The sequence below is a fragment of the Mustela lutreola genome, chromosome 3 (genome assembly GCF_030435805.1).
Source record: "Mustela lutreola isolate mMusLut2 chromosome 3, mMusLut2.pri, whole genome shotgun sequence".
NCBI classification, from domain to species: domain Eukaryota; kingdom Metazoa; phylum Chordata; class Mammalia; order Carnivora; family Mustelidae; genus Mustela; species Mustela lutreola.
Window position 1 is genome coordinate 95,621,178 of NC_081292.1, and position 14,007 is coordinate 95,635,184.

Sequence of the window (14,007 nt, forward strand, 5' to 3'; positions counted from 1 at the left end):
TTTTGGAAAGCTTGTCTTTCTTTCATGGAGAGAGAATGAGTGAGAGAGAGCATGAGAGAGGAGATGGTCAGTGGGAGAAGCCAACTCCCCAAGGAGCTGGGAGCGGGAGGCGAGATGAGATCCTACCAGTCCGGGGTCATGACCTGAGCCCAAGGCAGTCGCTGAACTAACCGAGCCACGCAGGCGCCCGTCTCCAGAAATGGGTCAGCAACAGCTGAGGAGCACCTGGGCAGCACCCTCAGTGAAGTGCCCAACTCTGGGTTCTGGCTCAGGGGGTGATCTCAGGCTCTTGAGATTGAGCCCTGAGGCTAGCTCTGGGCTCAGGGCAGAGTCCACTAGGTCTCTCTTTGGGTCCTGCCCTTCCCCCCTTCCCCATGAAGAGTGCTCTTGCCCTGAAACCAACTAGGAAAAGCATTCACAGAAATAAACAATGTTTGAGAGGGGGTGTAATGCCAACTGAATATTACCCCCACCTTAAAAGACCACCAGAGACGTGAATCCAAGCCAAGCAACAAGGGTCGTTTATTGCAGGTTCGAACCTGACCTCTGCGCTGCTCGTTAACAATAACGCCGAGAGGTCCGGAGCTGGGTCGGTGCAGGATTTTTATAGACAGATACAAACAAGTTTCAGGTGGGGCTGAGCTGATTGATTGATAGTTTGAACAGGCATACTTGGCGTCCGTGGATTGGGTCAGGTGACCCGCGCGCGAAAGCAGACAAAGCAATCTTACAGAAGCAGAACTGGCCGGTTAGCCCACGCATGCGAAAAAAAAGCACTATCAGGATATTGAAGGCCTGGTTACTATCAAGCCAAGGCCACTTTCCCTCTAATGAGGCACTAACATAAAGACAATTGGGAGTCTCCTGGTGAAATGTTACATTCCGGCTATCAAAGGTAAGGTAACTTCTTTGTTGTAAATTTCAAGGACATTTGCAAACCAAGGGAGACTCCTACCCTGTAGGACTGTGATTTCTGCAAGTTAAATATTTATCATTTTATGGCAGTCAGGGGTGCCTGAGGAATGCTACACATATGGAGGGGAGCGGGTGAAGGGGGGGGGTGCAAGGCGCCAGCTTTTGCTTTGTCCTCAGCCAGCCTCCTGCTCCTTCATTCCCCCCTGAACAATTTTGACCCTTAAATCTTTAAGGGGGTTGAAGGTGGAAGGTCTCATCTTCTATAACTTCTTCGTGCTGAATGGGGGCGTAGAGCTGTCCCTACCTACTGGGGTCAATATTGATCAGGGTAGGAATGTATAAGGGAGTTACGAAAGGTGGAGGCAGCTGAATCCAGCGCTGACAGTGAAGAGGCGTCCTCGTGTGCAATAAGGATCGTCTGTCGTGGTGTAGTCATTGTAGCAATGGAGTCTCGGCACCAAGTAGAGAAAGATGGAACAAAGCATCATATTAAGGTTAATAAGGCGATAAGAATAAGAAGCCCGAAAAGGAGATTTGGCCATAGCCCTCCTCCAAGCCAGGAACTTAACCAATCACTAAAAGAGAGAGAGGGACCTTGTAGAGCCTTAATCTAGGCATTCATATCCTTAATTAGTCCTGTGATACTTTTGTGATAGTCTGGGATGTACAAACAACATTCTGTCTTGATAATTGCACATGTGCCACCCTGGGCTGCTTTCAGGACATCTAAGGCCATCCTATTTTGTAGGACTGCCTTGCGTATCTGTGACAATTCGGTATTAAGTAGGGAGATGCCATTTAGTGAATCATTGAGTGCCTTTGTAGTATATTTATTAAAGGCTTCTACATGCCACATGACATCCTCTAGTCCTGCAGATGGAACAAAAATGGATGCTAAGTGATCATACCATTTAAAAACAGATCGTGTCCATCTTTATTTCAAGTTGGGGAGATTAGCTGGGGTTGTAATGGTTTTAGTAATGCACCCATGAATTCAGGGAAATCCTAAAGTACAGCGACCTATCTACCCTGGAGGAAGCCAGGGCCACAAGTTGGTTCCACATATCCAGTGGGTTCCGTTTGGAGCTGGCCATCTGATGCCAGGTCGCCTTGCCCAGTCAGTAGCAAACCAGTCAGTAGCCTGAAGTACTATTATTTGGGAACACATTTCTAGTGAGCCATCCTTGACATCGTGTGTTATTTGCCCAATACCACTTGTATGATTCCTTTGTTCCCAGCATAAAACTGCCTTCTGACTGAGCTGTCCAATCGTGGGTGTAAGCCACAGATATGTATCTCAGATGTGATATATGCCATCCTTAGTATAGCCATAAGGAGGGTTTTGAAACTTAGGCCCCTATTTGATTGGGGATTTATGGCTTGATAGCAATCCCCTTTCTTCCAAATAGCTCCATGGGCATGTAGCATATTTGGAGTCAGTATAAATGTTAATTCTTAGGCTTTGGCAATTGCAAAGTGCAAGTGAGCACTATGGCACCCTAGCTTTTCTTATTCTTTCTATGAAAACTACTGTCATCAGAAAACCAACTGTCATTCGTATTTTTAATAGGGGCATCTTAAATCTGGACAAATAGAGTAAGTAAGATCAATAACCTCTGAACATTTTTGCTCTATAGAGAAAGAAGTACAATGGTCAGGTTCAGGCATACAGGTAACTAGGTTTAAAGTTTGACAAATTTTAAGTATTATTTCTGGCATATCTATAAGTATAGTCCAATATTTAATTAGATGGCCTCTATAATCCATTGGTGTCCTTTGGCTTCTAAGACAAATCTGGACCTGATGTGAAGGTATTACAGTCAGGGACTGTTCCATAGTGAGCTTTGAGGCTCCTTTTATGAGGGCTGTTCTATGCTTAGCTAAAGCATCTGTTTGCAATCACACCTCAACAGAGAAGGCCTCTAGGATAAATATGACTAAGGGATGAAACCAATAAGAAGACCTTTGAGTGGTCCAGCCTTAACAATATCCTGATTACAGAGGATCACTGCCAAGTGAGAATACTTGTCAAGAGATAAGGGGAGTCCCCAATGCATCACACAATCCACTCATAAACAAAGTGGGGTCATCCATTGTCTCCACAAGTCCATAGTTAATCCTATGGAGTGCAATAGGCTGGCTTTTAGGCAATTTCATTATCCCAGCCACACATAAGGTGTTAGTTAAGTTATACAATTGTCGGAGAATTAATCCCATTTTCCAGTTGTTTAATCATGTGTGAGGGGGTTCTACTAATATCCCCACAAAATAAAAAAAAGCAAGAAGATCATCTAAATGAGCTATTGTGTATCTTCTCTGAAGTTTACCTCAAATTGTTTAGCTTAAGTAAACAAACATTTAAAGACAATCAAATCTAGAATTTAACATCCATAAAGGTGTGTTACTAAAACAATTTTTCTCTCTAAAATAACCCTCATTTACAGAGATAGCCAAATCAGGACTAATTCACTTGTGAAACAAGTCCAGTTTTAACAAACTTGGCCCATTATTTACATAAGCTCAGCAAGAACAGTTGAGTGTGATTTTATAGATCTTTTAGAATCTGCTTTGCTGGAACTTCTTATAAGGAATCTCTGGGTTGAACTTTTAGTAGCCTCTCCGGGCCAGAAGCCAAGCCCTGTACTTGCCATCAGGCATGCCTGCAATACCTGTTGATTTGGGCGAGTTCCTCTTCTGAGTTTCCGCACCTACCAAAGAGTGACATTCTTTACTCACCTGGTGAGGCTGCTGGGAACTCTGTAAGCAAGGTATCAGGCCAACAGTCCCAAGGGGCTTTATGGCTCCAGGTTTCATAAAGTCAACGTTAGTTCCTTAAAGCTGTCTGGTCATATCTGAGTCTATGCATGTCTTTCCCAAATATGACATTCCAGTCAAAGCCTTGGTAAAATAACCAGTTCTCAATGGTGTCCTGTTAAAGGAGAACAGATTCTTATTGAACTTATGCAAATGACTGATTGCCATGGAAGAAAGAATACTTACTGAGACCTTTTGGTTTCAGAGGGTTCATATAGAGAGAAAATTTGAATGCCTTGAGCACTTTTACATCTATATAAGTTACAGATAACTTAAGAAAAAGTATCCCTAGTCTGGAAGAGCAAACATTAGAGAGAACCAGCAATGTTTAAAGTAAGACAAAACATTAAGAGACACAACATTATAATCTTTTAGTTCATTTAGTCCCATGTTACTAAATCTGGTGAATGCGGCTTTAGTTAGTTTTGGAAATTCTTACCCATTTCAGTTTTAGGATTTTCAAGTATATCAAATATCTGTATTTGTCCTGAAAGTCCTTTATAGGAATCTCCTTGAAGATAAAACTCATTTTACAAGAGAATTAAAACAATTATAAATGACAAAAACTCAGAATGGATATGGTTAGAGCTAAAGAGACACAGGAGTTTACAATTTAGCTGCAAGGAAATCAGGTTATTTCTGTGATACATAACATTTCCATAATTACAATATCAAGCGATGATCTCTCCAAACATTAAAACTTTAGGAAGTGCATAGAATCTCTAGAATAGTTATAGTATTTTCCCAAATGTAATCCAAGGTTTATCATTGGTTCAGTAGTATTTCACGATAAACTTCACATACCAAGGAAAAGCCTGAGTTAAAGAGATTTACAATTTAAATCTTGTCAACATTTGCTAAAATCTTAGAAAGTTTTGAAGCAAATGCCTAAATATAATTAGGGATGTTAAACACCTGATAAAACAAAACATAGAAACTGGTTTTTCTGGGCAGGCAAAGAGAAAATCACTTACATTCTCGTAACAGGAGATCAATTAATCTAATAAAACTTTATCCTTTGAACAGAGAATTTCAGTCTTGTACTAATGTACCTTTAAAACCCATTCATTTAGGACAAAATTACCTTCCCTTACCTTCAACAAAATGTATTCCCATTCCTTAAATCTTTCTTACATATCTGCTACTTTCTTACATACAGAGTTTCCCTTATTTCCATCAGTCTTAGTTACACTAAGCAGAACTTTGTATTCTTAGAAACACCTTTAGTTATTAACCAATTGTGAACTGTTACACAACAGAATTCTTCAGGTGGCAAATTTATGAATCAGTTAAGTGGCAAACAAGTTTACCAACAGATTTAAATACTCTTAGTTTCTTTGCAGTAAGAAGTCAAAAGCACAAACCTACATCCAATAATTAACGACTTAGCATTTTATCCTGTTTGGTAAAGACCTAGATGTCCACAATTTAATTCCATTTGTCATCCAAGCAAAACTTTAAAACTTTCAGTTTACCAAAGACTTTGAAAGCTACTTCAGCAATTAGCCATTAGAACTTTGAGACAGACAATTAACCTTCAGTTTAGTTATTTCTTTGCTAACAAATTTTAATAAATAACATGAGCTTATTTGACCTTCAGTAAACCTCGAAGTTTCACATTTACTGCTGATAACTTAAAAGACAGGTCTTATCTTAATTAAACTAACAAACTTAACTTAGTTCCAACACTGATTTACTTTCCACCTGGGCCCACTCCACTTTGAATGTTTACCTGAGACATGCGTGGGAAGATCTGGAGTGGGGGGTGTTAGGTCCAGGGGGTGCTCTTCTTGCTCCTTGACAGTGAAGAGAGAAGGAGCTGTGGTGCATGATCTAGAGGCCAGTCATGCAGGCTGAACACACGTTGGTACAGAAACACGTAAGGGGGAAACAGAAGAAACAAAGCGCTGCCAGGAGGCAGAGAAAAGATTCCCGGTTTTAGAGCTCATAAGGCCCAACAGAGGAGAAGACACCATGCTTTCCCATCAGCCAGGGGGGAGGGGTTAGGCAGTCCAAGTCAGGCCAGAGAACACAGGGAAACTTCCCCGAAACAAAGAGAGTTTCGGCAGCTGCTTGGGAATATTCCTTATAGTCTCTGTCTCGAGTTAGACCAACCCCAGTTGGCTCCAGTTATAGCCATTAACATGGGAAGTGAGTGAGGGAGAAGCCCCCACATCTATTAGGAGTAACAGAGAGAAATAAATCCAGAGTCCCCTTTGCTAGGGATGGCCCAGCAACCTGGGTTTACTAGAAGAAGGCTTATTTACATAATTAACATCCAATATGTCAGGAGGAAATTTACTAGCTGACTCATTGAATCTGGTTTTAGCTCTTAATACCTATCTCTTATATTCCCTCCCGATATGTACGATGTTGCAGACAAGGGGAGAGGGATCTTTCAGGTGCTGTCCTGCTCGCGTCCCTCGCGGGAACTTAGGAGCGTCTTAGCTAAGGTCTATCCGTATAAACCCCGAACCAGGCTACTCCATGGAGTAGATGACCATTATGCTGTATGACGCTCCATGAGACTCAGGGTGCAGCCCACTCAGGCTCCGAAGCCGAAGGCAGTGGAGCCACACAAACACATTCATACAGTCAGGCATTCCTCAGATTCAAATGGGTTAGACACCCTCCTGTTAAACAGAATGTAACCTTCATGACCAGTACAAGGAACATATATCCACATTTAAAGACATAACATGGAGACATACATGAAGACATACATTGTTGGCCTCCCAGGTGGGGCTCGAACCCACGATCTCTGCGAGGCCCTCCTGGCCCCCGAGGTGGGACTCGAACCCACGATCTCTGAGAAGCCGTCTCGGCCCCTGAGGTGGGACATGAACCCACAATCTCTGAGAAGCCATTCCCGCCGGGCACGAGGGACGCCTCCCCATTGGCCCGCTGGCAACCCTATAGTGCGTCCGCCAGGGTGTATTTGCCAGCCACCGTCCTGGGACTCTAACCCAGGTCCTGGGACTCTAACCCAGGAAAAATCACAGAAAGGACAAGACACACAAGACATACATAAGAACAAAGCATACGAAAAACATAGAGACAAAAGACAAAGCCCGCTTTCTTACCGATCGGTTGCAGTGACCCGTTGACCAGTTGTCTGGTGGGCTTGAAGGGGAGATCTCGGTGGGACCTCCAAATGTATTGCCAACTGAATATTACCCCCACCTTAAAAGACCACCAGAGACATGAGTCAAAGCCAAGCATCAAGGGTCGTTTATTGCAGGTTCGAACCTGGACTTCTGCGCCGCTCGTTGACGATAACACCGAGAGGTCCGGAGCTGAGTCACTGCAGGATTTTTATAGACAGATACAAACAAGTTTCAGGTGGGGCTGAGCTGATTGATTGATAGTTTGAACAGGCATACTTGGCGTCCGTGGATTGGGTCAGGGGACCCGCGCGCGAAAGCAGACAAAGCAATCTTACAGAAGCAGAACTGGCCGGTTAGCCCACGCATGCGAAAAAAAAGCACTATCAGGATATTGAAGGCCTGGTTACTATCAAGCCAAGGCCACTTTCGCTCTAATGAGGCACTAACATAAAGACAATTAGGACTTTCCTGGTGAAATGTTACATTCCGGCTATCAAAGGTAAGGTAACTTCTTTGTTGTAAATCTCAAGGACATTTGCAATCCAAGGAAGATTCCTACCCTGCAGGACTGTGATTTCTGCAAGTTAACTATTTATCATTTTATGGCAGTCAGGGGTGCCTGAGGAATGCTACACATATGGAGGGGAGAGGGTGAAGGGGGCGGTGCAAGTCGCCAGCTTTTGCTTTGTACTCAGCCAGTCTCCTGCTCCTTCACTTCATTATCAGCACCTACTGCTCTCCTCTCCTGGTGGTCTCTCCGGAAGGGGTCTTCTCTAGGTCTTCTAGCAGGAGATGGGCACCTCCCCTCTACCCCTGTTGCCGGACCAACCTTACTTATCCTGCAGGGTCAGGTTGGCGTGGCCTTCTTTTATCTGTTGTTCTCTTCTGAATGGTTAGTTTTTCATAGATACCATGCTTTGCTTTTGTCAGGATTTACCCTGGTCTATCAAAACCCTTTTCTTGTGCCAGTGAAGCCTAAGAAATACCCTGATGAGAGAACCAGGAACACGAACAGATCATATTTATCCTGAATGTTCCGTCCAAAATGAAAAATACATTTCTGAGGAGCATCAAGATCTCTGAGAAGGGAAGTTTCACCAACTCTGTCATGTAGGGGCATCAATTTCAATTCTGTGTCAGTATTCCTACTTTCGCAGCTAGTAATTCTCTACCTCAGAAAGCCCACTCTCAACCGTTTCCTCTCTCAAAGGCAGTTGGTCTTAGAGTCTGCACATGGCACTTCGGGCCTGCTGGTCGTTGGCTACTGCTCTCTGTACCTTGGGTCTAACAGCTGCGGGGCATCAAGATGAGAACGTCTCTTGTTCTAAGACTTAATATAGTTTGGGGCACATGGTAAGCAATAATCACTTATTTTGTTGATCCAAGTGTTCGACCTTTCTTAATTATTCTTGTACCACAGTTTACTTCTTCTAAGACTTGTCCTCCCCCAGCAATTTTAATATCTCTTAAGGTGGCACTCACCTTGCACTTTATGACATATCCTAGTTTAACTGACAGCATTTCTCTTTCTTAGTCGAACATAAACTATAGTGCATCTTACCCTTGATGAAAGCTAGGATGCAATTAAATACTCTATTATGGTTACGATTCTGATATTTGAAATCCTCCGGTAGCTCCCTGTGCCCCCACAGTGCAGTACCTAACCTCCTAGGCATAGTGTACAAACCATCTCACCCCCAGTGTTAACCCCAGGGCTCAGCTTCCATCCCCAGGTGATGCTGCCAGATCAGCTGTCGGTTGTCAGGAACTTGCTGTCGTTTCCCGAATGCACTGTGCTGCCTCCTGGCACTTTGAAACGTGACACACTCATCCTCATTCTTCGCTTTGCCCTTGTCTATCACCTCCCCTGAAAATCTGTTCCTAAGTGGCTTTTCCCAGCTCCAACCTACCCTTGGTAGTCTTATATCTCCCTGTGGTAAAGCCTGTCACACTGCACCATGGACATGCCCGTTGTCCCCCTGAGAAGAGAAAGGGGACAGTGAGGTTCCCCCAGCATTTGCAGCTCTAGTGCAGAGCCCCATGCCTGGCTTGCAGGAAATGCCAGATCATGAAGACAAACGGAGATCATCCTCTGGCTAAAACCAGCTCTTCTTTGCCTACCGCAGGATCTGGATCAATAAAGAGCAGCCAGTTATTATTCCTGCTTTTCTACGGATTTTTTCCCCATATATTTCCCAGGTCTTTACTCTTTTTATAGCACTTTAATTCAGGCTTCAACCACTTCCTAGTCAGATCAGGTGAAATCATTTTCCTTCCCATACCCTCGATGTATTTCACACCTAGTAATTCTTTTTTTATAGATCTTATTTACCCATTTGACAGACAGATCACAAGTAGGTAGAGAGGCAGACAGACAGAGAGGGGGTAAGCAGGCTCGCCACTGAGCAGAGAGCCCGATGTGGGGCTCCATCCCAGGACCCTGAAATCATGACCTGAGCCGAAGGCAGAGGCCTAAACCACTGAGCCACCCAGGAGCCCATATCTGGTAATTTTTAACCAACGTGCATTTGCTGCATCAAATAGTTCCTTCTTCTTTAAATATAAATATAAAATATATTGATCAAGTCACACGCATGTCTTAGGAGAATGTCATACCTTTAGTAAGAAACTTGAAATCTTGGCCATTGGTTTTGATTTTTGTTTTGGTTTGATTTGGTTCGGTTTTTGTAATTTTAAAAATCCCTCCAGCCCTTGGCTCTGTCTGACCTGATTGCTTTCAGCTGTTTCCGCCACTAAATTGTCCCGGCAGCGAAAGCTCTCATTGTTTACAGTGGCGTCCCCGTCTGAACACTTTGTTAATAAAAAGCTTTTTTTTCTTTTTCTTTTTTTTTTTTTTTTGGGCTATGGTAAAGTGGAACAACAATGAGGTATTTCAAGGAGGTGAACCACAGATAAATTTCTCTAAGGGTGGGGTGAGGGTTACTCAAAAAGGAACTTGACAAGGCTTTTAAAGGTATCGACAATCATTATAACATAACGTGACTGATTGTTACCGTGCTCTTAACTGGGCAAACACTTGTTGGCTTCCAAGAAAGACTAACATAGTTCTAGATGGTTCTAGCGGCCTTCTAGCACAGGGTCTCATGAGGCCGGGATTCTAGCCACTGGCTGTGCAAGGCATGAGGCCTGTTAGTTATTCTATTTTTTCCTCTGAAGAATGGGCCTTTCTACATTCCAGGTCCTTTCTACCCCAATAAATATTGCGGCGATTCTCTCAGTGAGTTATACTTTTGGCTTAAACAGCCAACTGTCTCTTTAAAAGGACTTTTGTTTAAAGTCCTTTAAAAAAAAGTTCTTTCAAAAAAATCTTTTTTTTTTTATTTTTTATTTTTTAATCTCATATGTTTACTCTGATCCTGGAACTTTGTCATTTTGACCTTCTCTGCTCATTAAAATATTCTTCATCATCAGCATCTACTGCTCTCCTCTCCTGGTGGTAATCTCCGAAAGGGGTCTTCTCTAGCTCTTCTAGCAGGAGATGGGTACTTCCCCTCTACCCCTGTTGCTGGACCAACCTTACCTGAAAGACCGTAGAGGACCCGCACCCAAGGACGCACTCAGAGACCACTGGATGCAATAAGCAAGAGGATTTTATTCGGGCATGCTTGGACTCCCAGGGACACTTGACCATGACATCCGTGAAGGGTGGGTCAGTGTCTGAGAGACCTGATCTGTTTCGGGAGTGACTTAATATAGAATTTTACAGTCCATTACATCAGAGCTCTCACTTTTCTAGCCAGTAATTTCAAAGCATTACAGTAAGGCCTACACACAGGTAGCCAATCCTTTAAAATCAACCATACATTCTGGCCTGTCACCGTTCAGGTAGTGTACAGTAGAGGATATATGTTGAATTTCACGTTTCTATCCTTTATCTGTATACGTGCTGAACCGCACGTCTCCAGCTAGTGTACGTGCTGAACCGCTCGTCTTGGCCTTGGTACGGGAGACAACCCTTATCAATTGTATTTAGTAGTAGGGGAAATTCTTAACAGGGGAAGGGTATAACTTTATTTGATTACACAGCAAGCGAGGGTTTAAGCAATTTTTCATTTCTTAGCAAAGCATTAGAAGCATTATTATACAGAAGCCAGAAACAGCTGGGTTAAACACAGATTTTTGCTATTTGTTATCCTATTATGCTGCTTGCTGACTCCCTTATCTATGGTCAGCTGGCCACAGTTCCTTAGTTAGCATGAGCTGGTTATAAAAAGAATGTTAAAACTTATAGGCTATACTATAGTTCTGACCTGGGGTCCTTCATTCCCCCCTTTTTCTTTATCATGGATATAATCTTATATCCATCTGTTTTGTTCTTCAATTGAGTCCTTTTGGGACTCTACTTGTTTAAGTAGTTGGTATTGCTGAGTCAAAACCATAGTCTGAACAACAAACAGGCGATCTTTAATGAATTGTATTAACCTGTTTAAGACACAAGGACCAAAAGTTAGAATTAATAACAGAATGATGAGAGGGCCCGTTATAGATGACAACAAAGTAGTAAGCCAAGGTGATCTGTTGAACCAGTTTTCGAACCATCCCTGCTGGGACTGAAAATCCCTTTTTCTTTGAGCAAGTCTTTCTCTGAGTTTATCCATAGTTTCTCTGACTACTCCAGTTTGATCTGCATAAAAGCAACATTCTTCTTTTAAGGCAGTCAGGGGTGCCTGTGGAATGTCACACATATTACCAAGGGATGTGGGTGGAGAGGGGGTGCAAGGCATCAGCCCCTTTTCCATCTTCAGCCAGCCTCCTGCTCCCTCATTATTTCCCCCTGAACAATTTTGACCCTTAAAGCTTTAAGATGGTTGAAGGTGGAAGGTCTCATCTTCTGTAACCTCTTCCTGCTGAATAGGGGCGTAGAGCTGTCACTACCTACTGGGGTCAATATTGATCAGGGTAGGAATGTATAAGGGAGTTACGAAAGGTGGAGGCAGCTGAATCCAGCGCTGACAGTGAAGAGGCGTCCTCTCACGGGACAAGGATCGTCTGTTGTAGTGAAGTCATTGTAGCAATGGAGTCTCGGCACCAAGTAGAGAAAGATGGAACAAAGCAACATATTAAGGTTAATAAGGCGATAAGAATGAAAAGCCCAAGAAGGAGATTTGTCCATAGTCCTCCTTCAAACCAGGAACTTAACCATTCACTGAGAGAGAGAGAAGGATCTTGTAGGGCCTTAATTTGGGTATTCATATATTTTATGGTATACTTTTTTTTTGTTTTATTTATTTATTTGACAGAGAGAGAGATCACAAATAGGCAGAGAGACAGACAGAGAGAGAGATGAGGAGAAGCAGGCTCCCTGCTGAGCAGAGAGCCCTATGCGGGACTCGATCCCAGGCCCCTGGCATCATGACCTGAGCCGAAAGCAGAGGCTTAACACACTGAGCCATCCAGGCGCCCCGTATTCATATATTTTATTAGTCCTATGACATTTTTGTGATAGTCTGGGATGTACACACAACATTCTGTCTTGATAATTGTACATGAGCCATCCTGGGCTGCTGTCAGGACATCTAAGGCCATCCTATTTTGTAGGACTGTCTATAGAGCAAAAATGTTCAGAGGTTATTGATTATAGAATAAGCAAGATCAACAACCTTTGAACACCTCCGCTCCACAGAGAAAGAAGTACAGTGGTCAGGTTCAGGCATACAGGTAACTAGGTTTAAAGTTTGACAAATTTTAAGTATTATTTCTGGCATATCTATAGGTATAGTCCAATATTTAATTAGTTGGCCTCTATCATCCATTGGTGGCCTTTGGCTTCTAAGACAAATCTGGACCTGATGTGAAGTCATTACAGTCAGGGACTGTTCCATAGTGAGCTTTGAGGCTCCTTTTATGAGGGCTGTTCTATGCTTAGCTAAAGCATCTGTTTGTAATTGCACCTCAACAGAGGTGGCCTCTAGGATAAATATTACTAAGGGATGAAACCCATAAGAAGACCTTTGAGTGGTCCAGCCTTAACAATATCCTGATTGCAGAGGATCATTGTCAAGTGGGAGAAAACTTGTCAAGAGATAAGGGGAGTCCGCCATGCATCATACAATCCACTCATAAAAAGTGGGGTCATCCATTGTCTCCACAAGTCCATAGTTAATCCTATGGAGTGCAATAGGCTGGCTTTTAGGCAATTTCATTATCCCAGCCACACATAAGGTGTTAGTTAAGTTATACAATTGTCGGAGAATTAATCCCATTTTCCAGTTGTTTAATCATGTGTGAGGGGGTTCTACTAATATCCCCACAAAATAAAAAAAAGCAAGAAGATCATCTAAATGAGCTATTGTGTATCTTCTCTGAAGTTTACCTCAAATTGTTTAGCTTAGGTAAACAAACATTTACTAAAACAATTTTTCTCTCTAAAATAACCCTCATTTACAGAGATAGCCAAATCAGGACTAATTCACTTGTGAAACAAGTCCAGTTTTAACAAACTTGGCCCATTATTTACATAAGCTCAGCAAGAACAGTTGAGTGTGATTTTATAGATCTTTTAGAATCTGCTTTGCTGGAACTTCTTATAAGGAATCTCTGGGTTGAACTTTTAGTAGCCTCTCCGGGCCAGAAGCCAAGCCCTGTACTTGCTATCAGGCATGCCTGCAATACCTGTTGATTTGGGCGAGTTCCTCTTCTGAGTTTCCGCACCTACCAAAGAGTGACATTCTTTACTCACCTGGTGAGGCTGCTGGGAACTCTGTAAGCAAGGTATCAGGCCAACAGTCCCAAGGGGCTTTATGGCTCCAGGTTTCATAAAGTCAACGTTAGTTCCTTAAAGCTGTCTGGTCATATCTGAGTCTATGCATGTCTTTCTCAAATATGACATTCCAGTCAAAGCCTTGGTAAAATAACCAGTTCTCAATGGTGTCCTGTTAAAGGAGAACAGATTCTTATTGAACTTATGCAAATGACTGATTGCCATGGAAGAAAGAATACTTACTGAGACCTTTTGGTTTCAGAGGGTTCATATAGAGAGAAAATTTCAATGCCTTGAGCACTTTCACATCTCTGTAAGTTACAGATAACTAGGAGGAAGTATCCCTGGTCTGGAAGAGCAAACATTGGAGAGAACCAGCAATGTTTAAAGTAAGACAAAACATTAAGAGACACAACATTAAAATCTTTTAGTTCATTTAGTTCCATATTA